At 44.9% G+C, this 12,666-nt stretch overlaps 1 long non-coding RNA gene across 1 annotated transcript; it reads right to left on the bottom strand.

The window, feature by feature from the left end:
- Nucleotides 1-3,343: 3,343 nt before the first annotated feature.
- LOC143928358 (uncharacterized) lies at nucleotides 3,344-9,517 on the bottom strand. The gene is made up of 2 exons (XR_013262398.1): nucleotides 9,033-9,517; nucleotides 3,344-5,036 (listed from the first exon to the last, which is right to left on the bottom strand). It is a non-coding gene; the product is annotated as an uncharacterized LOC143928358 (long non-coding RNA).
- Nucleotides 9,518-12,666: the final 3,149 nt, after the last annotated feature.

Raw genomic sequence — 12,666 nt, 5'->3', positions numbered from 1 at the left:
TGTACTGGGAAGAGGGGGAATTTGTGCTTAGGGGGTGATCATGCAGATTAGTACCCATTTTTTTGGGGGGGTATATGTGCTAGAAGGGATGATCAGGGGGGGGGGTGTTGTGCTAGGAGGGGGAATGGGGGGCGTATATGTGCTATTAGGGATGATGGGCGGGTGTTGTGCTAGGAGAGGGAATGGGGGGCGTATATGTGCTATTAGGGATGATGGGGGGGGGTGTTGTGCTAGGAGGGGGAATGGGGGGTATATTTGCTAGTAGGGATGATGGGGAGGGGTGTTGTGCTAGGAGGGGGAATGGGGGATATATGTGCTAGTAGGGATGATTGGGGGGTGCTAGGAGGGGTAATGGGGAGTATATGTGCTAGCAGGGATGATTGGGGGGGGTGTTGTGCTAGGAGTGGTAATGGGGAGTATATGTGCTAGAAGGGATGATTGGGGGGGGGGTGTTGTGCTAGGAGGGGGAATGGGGAGTATATGTGCTAGCAGGGATGATTGGGGGGGGGGGGGGTTGTGCTAGGAGGGGGAATGGGGGGATTTGTGCTAGTAGGGATAATGGGGGGGGGGGGTGCTGTGCTAGGAGAGGGAATGGGGGGTATATGTGCTAGCAGGGATGATTGGGGGGGTGTGCTAGGAGGGGGAATGGGAGGATTTGTGCTAGTAGGGATGATTGGGGGGGGGGGTGTTGTGCTAGGAGGGGGATTTGGAGATCTGTAGTGGGGGGGGCGGAGCAAATGTACTCGGAATGGGCAAATTTGAAAGGTGTAGGATTTGAGCTAGCATGGGAGTTTTTTTTGGGGTGGGGGATTCAGGGGATGGAGAGGGCAAAGATTTGTACCGGGGGGAGTTTCAGCGGGGGGGGGGGGGGCTGGGAAGAGGGGGAATGTATGCTTAGGGGGTAGTCATGGGGGGATGGGGGGGGGACTTTTGCTGACACATAATGCTCATACAACCTGGGGGGCAGTTTGGCATGTTTGCCCTGGGCTCTAGGTGACCTTGTCCCGGCACTGGTGATATGTCATTGTAACACTTAGCTCATGTCCTAGGACTTGACAGTTCAAAGTCGCATGAAAAGTCGCACCCCATCTGTGTTCAATGGAAGCAACTTGAGTCTGTTCTAGTGTGATCTGCATTGACATCTGCTAAATTTTTTTCAAAATTTTCTGTCTTTTTTTTGCTTATATAATAATAAATTAAAACAGCAGAGGTGATCAAATACCACCAAAAGAAATCTCTATTTGTGTAAAAAATAAAAAATAAAAACAATATAAATTTTAGTGCAATAAAGTAGCACAGTGTTAAATAGCAAACAAATGGCCTGGTCATGAAGGGGGGTAAAACATTCCGGAGCTGAAGTGGTTAATATCACTTCTAAGAAGAGGAAGTACCTCCGCTTCCTCCACAATCTCCAAATTCATTCCTTCCTTTTTGTTTTGTTTTTTTCTGCTGTGATCCGACTTCCTATTAGAAGGTGACTACGTTGGGTCTCTGTGGTCCCACTGTATGTGAGAATGTAGCCACCCTGCCTTGCTCAGACAATGGGGATTTGTAGTGTCCATAGAGCAGTGTGTACATGACCACAAACCACAGAAGAAAGAGGGAAAAGGAGAGGTTTTGGAGCTCTCAAAATACTTTACAAAGAGGGAGAAAAACACAGTAATAATGGAAATCTGGGCTCCGCACCCCCTTGAAGCCCCCACCCTGTTGTATTTTATTCTGTTTATTTTTTTTACCCAACTTTTTCATGTCTTTTGGACAGTCACGTGAATCTCTGGTTCCTCTTTGGCGGCGAGCAGTCCTATATGATAGAGAGTTCAATCGGTATCAATCCACTGGGAGATCGGGGAGGCGGGGCCATGACACCCTGTACTCACAGTCTGTCCTCAGTCTTCTGGATTGGGTGATGCTGGGTGTGTACTGTATGTAGTTCAATTCTGTATTTGTCCGTTTTACTAGCATCGACGATCACCATCCAGTTTTGGGGGTGTGGAGTCAGGGTCACGGCGGTGACCCCTTCCTGGAAGCATTCCGGTCTGATATTCCGTAATATTTACTATTGTAGAATGGAAAGTCTGACTACATTTCGTGTTCTGTAACCCCTCCGAGGAATGCAGAGCAGATCCAAAAATACAGTTAAAGTTTAACAGCCCTGAAGGTCTTCAGAGGGCGGATTGTAACACAGCGGTACGTGATAACGCGTCCTTATCGAGAGGACGAAACATCTGCGGGCCGACCCACTTAAAGGAACCCTGTGCTAGGAGGTGTATGGGGGCTGCCACGAGCTACCTGTTCAGAAAATGCTTGCTTTCTGGCAGTCTCTGCCTTCCAAACATTGAGCTTCTCAACTAGAACAAGCATGCAGCAAGCGAGTCAGCAATCCCAAGCTGCATACAAGTCTTTGAAGAAGGGTGAAGGATGCTATAGCTGCAGAGGTGGGGGGTACACTCACATCTAATCCTGAGGAAGTCAACAGAGATTCACGACACGTGTCGAGATATCAGTCCCAGGGCTAATGTATTGTGCTGTGTATAGGGATGGAGGTGCACCAGATCCCAGACAAATTTGATGTCCTATGTCTGTGGTCTCCAAACTGCGGCCCTGGGGCCGGATGTAGCCCTTCGCTTGCCTTTTTCCAGCACTTGGCTCACTTTTCCTTCCACTGACACCAACAATGGGATATCATTTCTGTTACTGACATCAACGACAAGGCACTATTTCTCCCATTGACACCAATGATGGGGCACAATTCCTTCCACTAATACTAATGATGGGGCACAATTCCTTCCACTAATACTAATGATGGGGCATTATTCCTCCCACTGACACCAATGATAGGGCACAATTCCTCCCACTAATATCAATGATGGGGCATTATTCCTCTCACTGACACCAATGATGGGGCACTATTCCTCTCACTGACATCAATGATTGGGCACTATCCCCCCCCCCCCCACTGATGCCAACAATTCCTTCCACTGACACCTAGGATGGGGCACTATTCCTCCCAATGACACCAACAATGGGGCACTATTCTTCCCACTAACATCGATAGTGCACTATTCTTCCCATCGAAATCAATGATGGGGCACTATTCTCCACACAGACGCCAAGGATGAGGCATTATTCCTCCCACTGATACCAAGGATGGGGCACTATTCCTCTCAATGATACCAATGATGAGGCACTATAATTCTCACTGACACCAACGATGAGGCACTATTCCACCCACTGACACCCACAATGGATGTTGTTAAGTGCAATTCTCAAACCAATTGCTTTTCCTCTTTGTAATGCTGAGTTCAAATCTTATGCTTCTGATAGAAATGAAATACAGGAGACCTTTTCTGTAGCCCAAATCCAAGCTGAATGGCCAAAAGTGTATTGTTTTCTCAGTTCTTATATACACACAAAAATGATGAATCATGTAAAACAAAAGTACCATAATAAGGGAAAAAACACAAAAATATCAGATAAGGAGTAAACAGCCTTTCTCCATCGTGTGGTCAGCAGATGGGCGTAGTCTGAGTGACTTTACACTTTTCACAATACGTATCTTATAACACAGCAATTTTGTACACATAATGTCAACTCATAACTTAAGCTGGAACTCTGATCCTATCATTTTCCCCCTTTGACATCATCCTTCTCCCAACTCTGGGTCCTTACTCATGAGTTATAGCCAATACTTTCCTGAGTACTATCCCTGACCGCGGGTTGTCAGAGGAGAACAATGTCCTCATCCCCCAGTTCCATATCAGCATCTCAAAAGCAAAGAGAATCAAAGAGAAGGGTGACGTCAACTCATAATCCCAAACTCAGAGTTCTATAGGGCACCCCTATTCATTCTTTTAACTTTCTTTTGAATTCTCAACAATTAATAATTGTCATTATAACAAAAGCAAACATAAGTATTAGTATAGGACTCAACATCCAATTAAGTATAGTAGTGGCGGTAGGAGACCATCCACTGAAAACATCGTACCAATGGTGGGTAGTTTCATCTCTTATCTGTGAGGATAAATGTATTAATTTTCCTTTATCTATAACTGCAGATATTAGATTATTTTGAAGGGTATGTTCCTGTGTCTCCTATGTGTTTTCTAAGTATTTCAGACTTTCTTAAGATTTGTTGTAAGGGCTCTAATGATATTATGAAAGGGGTAGTATCAGTAAGGTTATCTACCGTCCATTCTTGATTAAATATTCTATGTGCATCTGGTTCAAAAAGGAAAGTTTCATTCTGCCATTTAAGCATTTTAACATTCTTTACACATCCTGAAAAGGGAGCTGTTTTATTTAAACTTTCCATAGTTCCCTGATCATTTGTAATTAAACAAATATGTTGTGGTCCTATCTCCATAAATCTGTTTCCTACACTTACTGGTCTGGGACCCTTTCCCTTCTGTAGGTTCCTGTAGATTTGGGAATCTGGGGTAGAAAGTAACATTTGTGTTTTGTCAAATACTTCCCTCCATGTTTCAGATGGACCTAACTTATGACATTTATGTGGTGTGTTATTAAAGGGTGATAGTAAATTGTCCTTCCACTGGAAAGTTATGTTTACTTGTGCTTGTGACTTAGCTTTTATCCACACTACTGGTGAATCCACATTGTGCATCATGTAAAAAGGACCCTCCTGTCCTGTTACAGTGAAATTTCCTACAGTATACCATTCATAGTAAGGATATTGCGTTATACTCTTATCCTGATTTGTCCATATAAGATCAGTACTGTTTTCATGAACTGTTACATTGATACCGGGAGTCCATGTGTAAACAAACATTTGAAAACATTCAAGCACTATCATCATAGTTAGAAAGATCGTCATTCTGTTTCTCTCGGTTCAGGACTCTTTTTGCAGTGTGATGCGTGGATCCAGGCTGCTTTTCCCTCCAACTTGACCGATGTGGGAGTGGTCAGCAGTACTTGATATGGTCCTTCAAACCGTGGCTCTAAAGCTTTTCTGGTATGTTTCTTTACATAGACCCAATCTCCGGGGCTAAGTGAATGAGTACCTGCTATAGAGTTGGGATCTGGAATGGAAGCATAAACACTCTTGTGGATCTTGGTTAGATGCTGTTGCAATTGTATCACATATGCAGTCAAACTATCACATTGCAATTGCATACTCTGTGGAAAGTATAAACCTAATCTAGGTGCATTCCCAAAAAGTATCTCATATGGAGACAACCCTGTTTTTCCTGTTGGGGTATATCTTATGGAGAACAAAGCCAAAGGCAGGCATTCTGGCCATGGCTTGTTTAACTCTTGCATGGCTTTCTGTATTTTTAGCTTTATTGTCCCATTTACTCTTTCTACTGATCCTGAACTCTGTGGGTGATAAGGGGTGTGGAAACTCTGTTGAACCCCTAACATGGTCATCACATTCTGCATTACTTCACCTGTAAAGTGTGTCCCTCTATCTGATTCTATTGTTTCAGGTAATCCAAACCTTGGTATTAATTCAGTGATCAGTTTCTTAGCCGTGGCTTTTGCCGTGGCTGATTTTAATAAATATCCCTCTGGCCAGCCTGAAAATAAATCGATGCACACAAGTACAAATTCAAAGGGGCCACTTTTTGGCAACTGTATGTAGTCAATTTGCAGCCTTTGAAAGGGGTACTGGGTCCGAGCTTGGTGTTTTCGTGGCGTTTTTACCTTTTGTCCTGGATTATTCAGGAGACAGATTTGGCATGCTGCACAGTAGTTTTTGGCCATACTACTGAATCCTGGTGCTAGCCATCCTTGGTTCACAATTCTATACATGGAATTGGAACTGACATGGGTAGGTAAGTGGATTGCCGTGGCCATGGCTGGGTACAGAGACGCCGGTAGGCATACTTTACCTCCTGCCCTCCATACATTGTCAGGGTCAATTTGGGCTCCCATCCTTACCCACTTGTCTCTTTCACTGTCCGCCGCTTGCTCCTGTAGCTTGCTCAACTGTTGCCATGAAGGCTTTACTGTACTTACCTCTGCCACTGCCACTGTCTCAGGGTACATCTCTTTCTGAGCTGCCTGTTTCGCAGTTAAATCTGCGAAGGCATTTCCTTTTGCTTCCCTTGTCTTTGCACTTGTGTGTGCCGCTATCTTCAAGATGGCTACCCTTTTAACTTTTTGAAGATGTGTCAAAACCCGTTTTATTCCTTCCGCATGCTTTACTGGTGTGCCTGCTGCTGTCAGATACCCTCGAGCTCTCCATATATGGCCGAAATCGTGCGCTACGCCGTAAGCGTAGGCAGAGTCAGTGTAAATATTTCCTTCTTGTCCTTGTAAATATTCTAAAGCTTGTTCTAAAGCTTTTAATTCTGCTTCCTGTGCTGACATGTAGGCTGGTAAGGGCTGCGCTTCAATCACCTGTGTATCAGTTACTACTGCATATCCTGTGTGATATCTTCCTTTATCATCAGCAAATCTGCTGCCATCTATATACAAAGTGTGCTCAGCGTCTAAAATTGGTGTATCTATAACATGAGGGAACCCCATTGTCTCTTGTTCCATGAGCTGAAAACAGTCGTGTTCAACTATCTCTCTAAACAGAAGAGTGTCAGTTTCCTCATCTCCTTCCTCCTTATTCCCCCTTGTCAAATCTGGTGACTGAAGAGGCAAAAAGGTGGCCATATTGAAAGTTGTACAGCGCTGAAAAGTGACATTTGGAGGTAAAAGTAAAGTACACTGTAACCTTAGTTGCCTAGCCATTGAAATGTGTTTGGGCTGTACTTGAGACAAGATTGCATGTATGTCATGTGTGGTGTGCACTACAACTGGATTGTCTAGAACAATTTCTGATGACTTATCTATAATTATTGACACTGCTGCTACCGCCCGTACACAGGACGGTGAACCTCTGGACACTGGATCTAGAGCTGCTGAGAAGTAAGCAACGGGCCTTTGTTTTATATGTGACTGTGTCAAAATTCCTGTTGCATGTCCAGTGATCTCAGCAATGTATAGATGGAATGTCTTTGTATAATCGGGGATACCTAGAGCCGGTGCAGAAATCAACAACTGTTTCAAAGTGACAAACGACTCATAAGCTACTTCTGTAAGCATATACGGCACAATTTTCAAACAATCGTATAATGGCTGCATCAAAGAGCTAGCGTGGGGTATCCATTGTCTACAATATGACACGATACCCAGAAACATACGCAATTGTTTGAAATTTCGTGGGGGTAAGATTCCCTTTATCGCCTGTACTCTCTCGTCTGTGAGATGTCTTGTTCCTTGTGATATGCAATGTCCTAAGAAGACAACTTTTTCCTGACACACTTGTAACTTTTTCCTGTTAACCTTGCAACCCTTTTTTGCCAAGAATTGCAAAAGTGCCAAAGTGGCATGGAGACATGTTTCCCTATCTGGACAGCATAGCAATAGGTCATCCACATATTGTAGCAATACACAAGAGTCTGGAGGTAACCATTCCTCTAGCACTGTTTGTAGAGCCTGTGAATAAAGGGTTGGCGAATGCGCCATTCCTTGAGGTAGGCGTGTCCTGCCTGTTGGTTGCCGTCTGCGTCAAACCGGTCTATAGGTCGGTGCGGACCTATTTCTGTCACAAATTGCTGAAACAGAGTAGGAGTCATTTTATGTCTACACAAATCTTCCCCGTCTTGCCATGTTGCATCATGTGTATCCATCAACTGTCTTACAAATCTACAAAACGCTGCTGGTTTTGCTACTGGGTCTGGGGCATTCTGTATTAGTGCCATAAGGGCGTCTGGTGTCCATGGTGCCCAGGTCCTTATCTGCATCCTACGAGTAACAGTAGGTGGGGCATTTGGATGGGCTACTTGTCCAAATTCCGGATTATTTACCTGTACAATGTGTGTATCAGTGCGTACGGGGGCTACAGTTTCTGGATGAGGTTTTTCTGCCCCACAATGCACACATTCTATTGCCCATTCTGGGTTTTGTGTTCCACAAACCTGACAAACCCATCCCCTGCCTTGGAGTGAAGGATATATCTTATGTGGTTTATGTTCTATGTCAGTGTATGGGGGTGGAATGGCTGAGCTGGGGTCAACCAGAGCCTCAGCATTTTTTGTTCTTCTATCCTTCATGTCCCAACCATCACAATCTGGGTTATATTTCCACCCCTCCTCTTTTGCTCTATAAGAGACCTTAATTAAGCGCTGAACCTGATGCATCCATTGCTTCTCTAACACCTCTCCTTGTCTGTCCCTTTTTATTTCCTTCCACGCGTCTGGGTCTAAACCCGCTGCTCCTTTTACCTTAAATTTATGAAGTATAGTTTTTACATTTTGTGCTTCATCTTTCCCATATATGTTCTTAATTATCTGTGGCACCGTATAGTGGGCCACAGTTCCTTGACGGGGTTTTGTGTACCTCTGACCCATTCTAACAGTCCGTGCCTAGGTAGCGTGTGGGACACTGTTATATGTCCCAAAATAAAAAAGAAAAAAGTGTGTATGCGGGACCCTACAACAGTTCCTCGTTGCCTTCCTCCTAGGATGCTAGAATACTAAAAAATCTCCCCGGGATGAGATTTCTGAAATCGAATTACTTTATATGCTAGCCAACTGACAAATATTATGACCAGACTGACGGCTACAACATATACAAGCATTCCTTTAAGTGGCCAGGTATCCGACTAGATCTCCGGGCTTGTGGAGACCTTATTCCCCCTCCCGTATCTGGGATCCCTCTCGTGCACTCTTATCCCTGCTTTATGGAGCAGACAGGGCTTATACTCTCAACCCGCCTATGGTTTATGAATTAGATGTGAGGTTAAGCATAAGCGTCAGACCCCCCCGAAAGGGCGCATTCCGTTGCTTAGTTCGGCAATCCCCTTCTAACTCATACCATCCTTGACAAGGCTCATTCACTTTCTCAACAAGACAGACAGACAACAAATTATCAGCAAAACAAAGGTATTATAGTTCAAGACTCACCCCTACAGAGGTTGCAGTTAATATGCTGCGTGGAGACCCGTTTCTGACAGAACTGACTAAAGGCACAAATCAGGGAAGCTCAGAGTATAAAGAGAAATAAAGGCTTTCTCTTACCTGGCCAGGCTTTGTGGTCTGTGGTTCCCGAAGTGCCCCAGTGTTATGGTTCCGTCAGCTCCGTTCGTCCACCTCTAGTAGGATCATTGATGAGGTCCTTGTTCTTCGGGCGCCAAAATGTTAAGTGCAATTCTCAAACCAATTGCTTTTCCTCTTTGTAATGCTGAGTTCAAATCTTATGCTTCTGATAGAAATGAAATACAGGAGACCTTTTCTGTAGCCCAAATCCAAGCTGAATGGCCAAAAGTGTATTGTTTTCTCAGTTCTTATATACACACAAAAATGATGAATCATGTAAAACAAAAGTACCATAATAAGGGAAAAAACACAAAAATATCAGATAAGGAGTAAACAGCCTTTCTCCATCGTGTGGTCAGCAGATGGGCGTAGTCTGAGTGACTTTACACTTTTCACAATACGTATCTTATAACACAGCAATTTTGTACACATAATGTCAACTCATAACTTAAGCTGGAACTCTGATCCTATCAATGTCAACTCCAAATGGCCACTGCCCTTGGGGCACTTTCCCTCCCACTTATGCAAGACACTATTCTTCCCACTGACACCAACAATGGGGTATAATTCCTGTTACTGACAAGAATGCACTATTTCTCACATTGACACCAATGATGGGGCACTCTTTCTCCCACTAATATCAATGATGGGGCATTATTCCTCACACTGACACCGATGTTGCGGCACTTTTCCTCTCACTGACATCAATGGTTGGGCACTATTCCCCCCTCTGACGCCAACGATGGGGCACTATCCCCCCCCACTGATGTCAACAATGGGGCACCCATCGTTGGTGTCAGTGGGAGGAATGCCTCCCCCTAATGCCAAAGATGCACTATTTACTCCCTCTGTCGCTAGGACAATGTCCTCTGCCAATGGCCGCAGTTCGGCCTACCTCAAGTCAAAAGTAGAAAGTTTGGAGACCCCTGTCCTATGTCATGCAGGCTGTTGGACCTAGTAGATATCTATCACAGGGATGCCCCGTCCTCTTCCTGAGCCGGCATGCCCACGGGATTGCTGAGCTCCTGGGAAAAAAGCTCCTGATGACGACCCACCTCCTCATCCCAGACAAGTTATTGGATTGCTTTCACTCTCTGTAATAGAATGTGAATGGGGGAGTCTGGGGAGTTGCAGAATTCTCTCCTCTATTCAAAGATCCTAATACGGGCAGTGTAAGCAATCAAAGAACGTTTCTTAATGGAAGAGGAGGGATAAGAGGGCGGGTCTTCATCGTCAGGAGCTTTTTTTTTTTCCCAGCAGCCCAGCAAGGAGCCTGAATCTATGAACGCCTGTAGCGCTGGACACTCAGCTACAGGAAGAGGACGGGGCATCCCTGGAGTGAAGATTTCTACAGGGTCCAGCAGCCTGCACCACATAGGACATCCTTCATTACAGATAAAGTTCAGCTTTAATATGGAGTTGGATCTATTATTTGTAATGAAGGATGTAATATGTGGTGCAGGCTGTTGGACCCTCTAGAAATTTTCACTACAGGAATGCCCTGTCCTCTTCCTGTAGCTGAATTTCCAGCACTGCAGTAGTTAAAGTTCAACTTTAATATGCAGTTGGATCTATTAACTACTGCAGTGCTGGAAATTCAGCTACAGGAAGAGGACGGGGCATCCCTGCAGTGAAAATGTCTACAGAATCCAGGAGCCTGAACCACATAGGACATCCTTCATTACAGATAATAGATCCAACTCCATAAGAAAGCTTAACTTTATCTGTAATGAAAGATGTCCTATGTGGTACAGGCTTCTGGACCCTATTGAAATCTTCACTGCAGGGATCCAGGATCCTGCACAACATTGGACATCCTTCATTACAGATAGACGTCAGCTTTCATATGGAGCTGAATCTATTAACCCCTGCAGCGCTGGAAGTTAAGCTACAGGAAGAGGATGGGGCATCCTTGCAATAGGTATCTACAGGATCCAGCAGCCTGCATGACATGAAACATCCTTCATTAGAGCTAAACTTCAGTTTTTATATGGAGTTGAATCTATTAACCCCTGCAGCTCTGAAAGTTGAGCTACAGGAAGAGGACGGGGCATCCCTGCAATAGATTTCTTCAGGACCCAGCAGCCTGCATGACATGAAACATCCTTCATTAGAGCTAAACTTCAGCTTTAATATGGAGGTGAATCTATTAACCCCTGCAGCGCTGGAAGTTAAGCTACAGGAAGAGGAGGGGGCATCCCTGCAGTGAAGATTTGTACAGAATCAAGGAGCCTGCATGACATAGGACAGCTTTCATTATGGGTAAATGATTTACACCTTAAAAATGGACTTTCCCCTATAATGAAAGATGTCCTATGTGGTGCAGGCTGCTGGACCCTGTAGAAATCTTCACTGCAGGGATCCAGGAGCCTGCACAACATTGGACATCCTTCATTACAGCTAGACGTCAGCTTTCATATGGAGTTGAATCTATTAACCCCTGCAGCGCTGGAAGTTAAGCTACAGGAAGAGGACGGGGCATCCTTGCAATAGATATCTACAGGATCCAGCAGCCTGGATGACATGAAACATCCTTCATTAGAGCTAAACTTCAGCTTTAATATGGAAGTGAATCTATTGACCCTGGCAGCGCTGGAAGTTAAGCTACAGGAAGAGGGCGGGGCATCCCTGCAGTGAAGATTTCTACAGAATCAAGGAGCCTGCATGACATGGGACAGCTTTCATTATGGGTAAATGATTTCCACCTTAAAAACTGACTTTTTCTTTAAATAAATTCACATCAAAATTGTTACCTACTGAGCAGATGTGCTGCACAGCTTTGGATTTGAAATGAGCCACGTGGCACGTCTGCGCATGCGCTGGTTTCCCCCCATGCATGTGCAAAGACAGAAATTATGGAAATCCTTAACTTTGTTGGCTTTACGCATGCGCAGGAACTCTCCTACATGTGCGCAGATGTTCTGAAGGGCTCTGCCAGTACCCGAAGACCAGAAAAAGCTCTTCTGCACAGCTGCGCATGTGTCATGTTGGCAGCACTGGAGGAAAGGGGGGGGGGGTGTCATTCGTCGGATAATCTCATTGTGTGTACCAGGCAGAAGACTCGCACTCCATCCCACTGCTCATCTCTATCTAGGATAATAGAAAAGTCTATTGGATGAAGTGGAACGCGCGGCTGCCATGCTTGCTGGATGGGGTTGGATGTTCACTGATTGGTTTTATTCTCTGCCTTTGTGCTTTCGCGCGCTCGCACCTGACTCTCCGCACATAGCTGCACGCGGCGTCTAATCTCAGCATCGGTTTTAGGAAATGACGAGTCTGCCAGGAAATCGCAGACTGGAAAATTAAATATGTGCAGATAAGAGTCAGACCCCTGATTGTGTACATCCAGAGTCATGGGACGTTACATTGACGTTCCTCCGGGAATAAGAAACTAATCAACAGAACTTCACCCGCCATCAGTAAAATCCTCACTCTGCCCATTCATTGAAATATATTCCTCAATAGATTTACATCCACTTTGTGAGCAACAAATCCTTTGTAAACCCAGATATCACCTAGTAACAGTAGCACTGATATTATCCCTGTGCTGTACACATAGCATAGCCTGTGCAGGGAGCAGAGCTGTGGGAGGGGCACTGCAGGCTCCACCCATTAC

The sequence above is a fragment of the Lithobates pipiens genome, unplaced genomic scaffold, assembly GCF_037356315.1.
Source record: "Lithobates pipiens isolate NorthernLeopardFrog02 unplaced genomic scaffold, aLitPip1_a1.2 Scaffold_10, whole genome shotgun sequence".
Lineage (NCBI taxonomy): Eukaryota > Metazoa > Chordata > Amphibia > Anura > Ranidae > Lithobates > Lithobates pipiens.
This window is presented reverse-complemented; position numbering and strand designations above follow the sequence as displayed.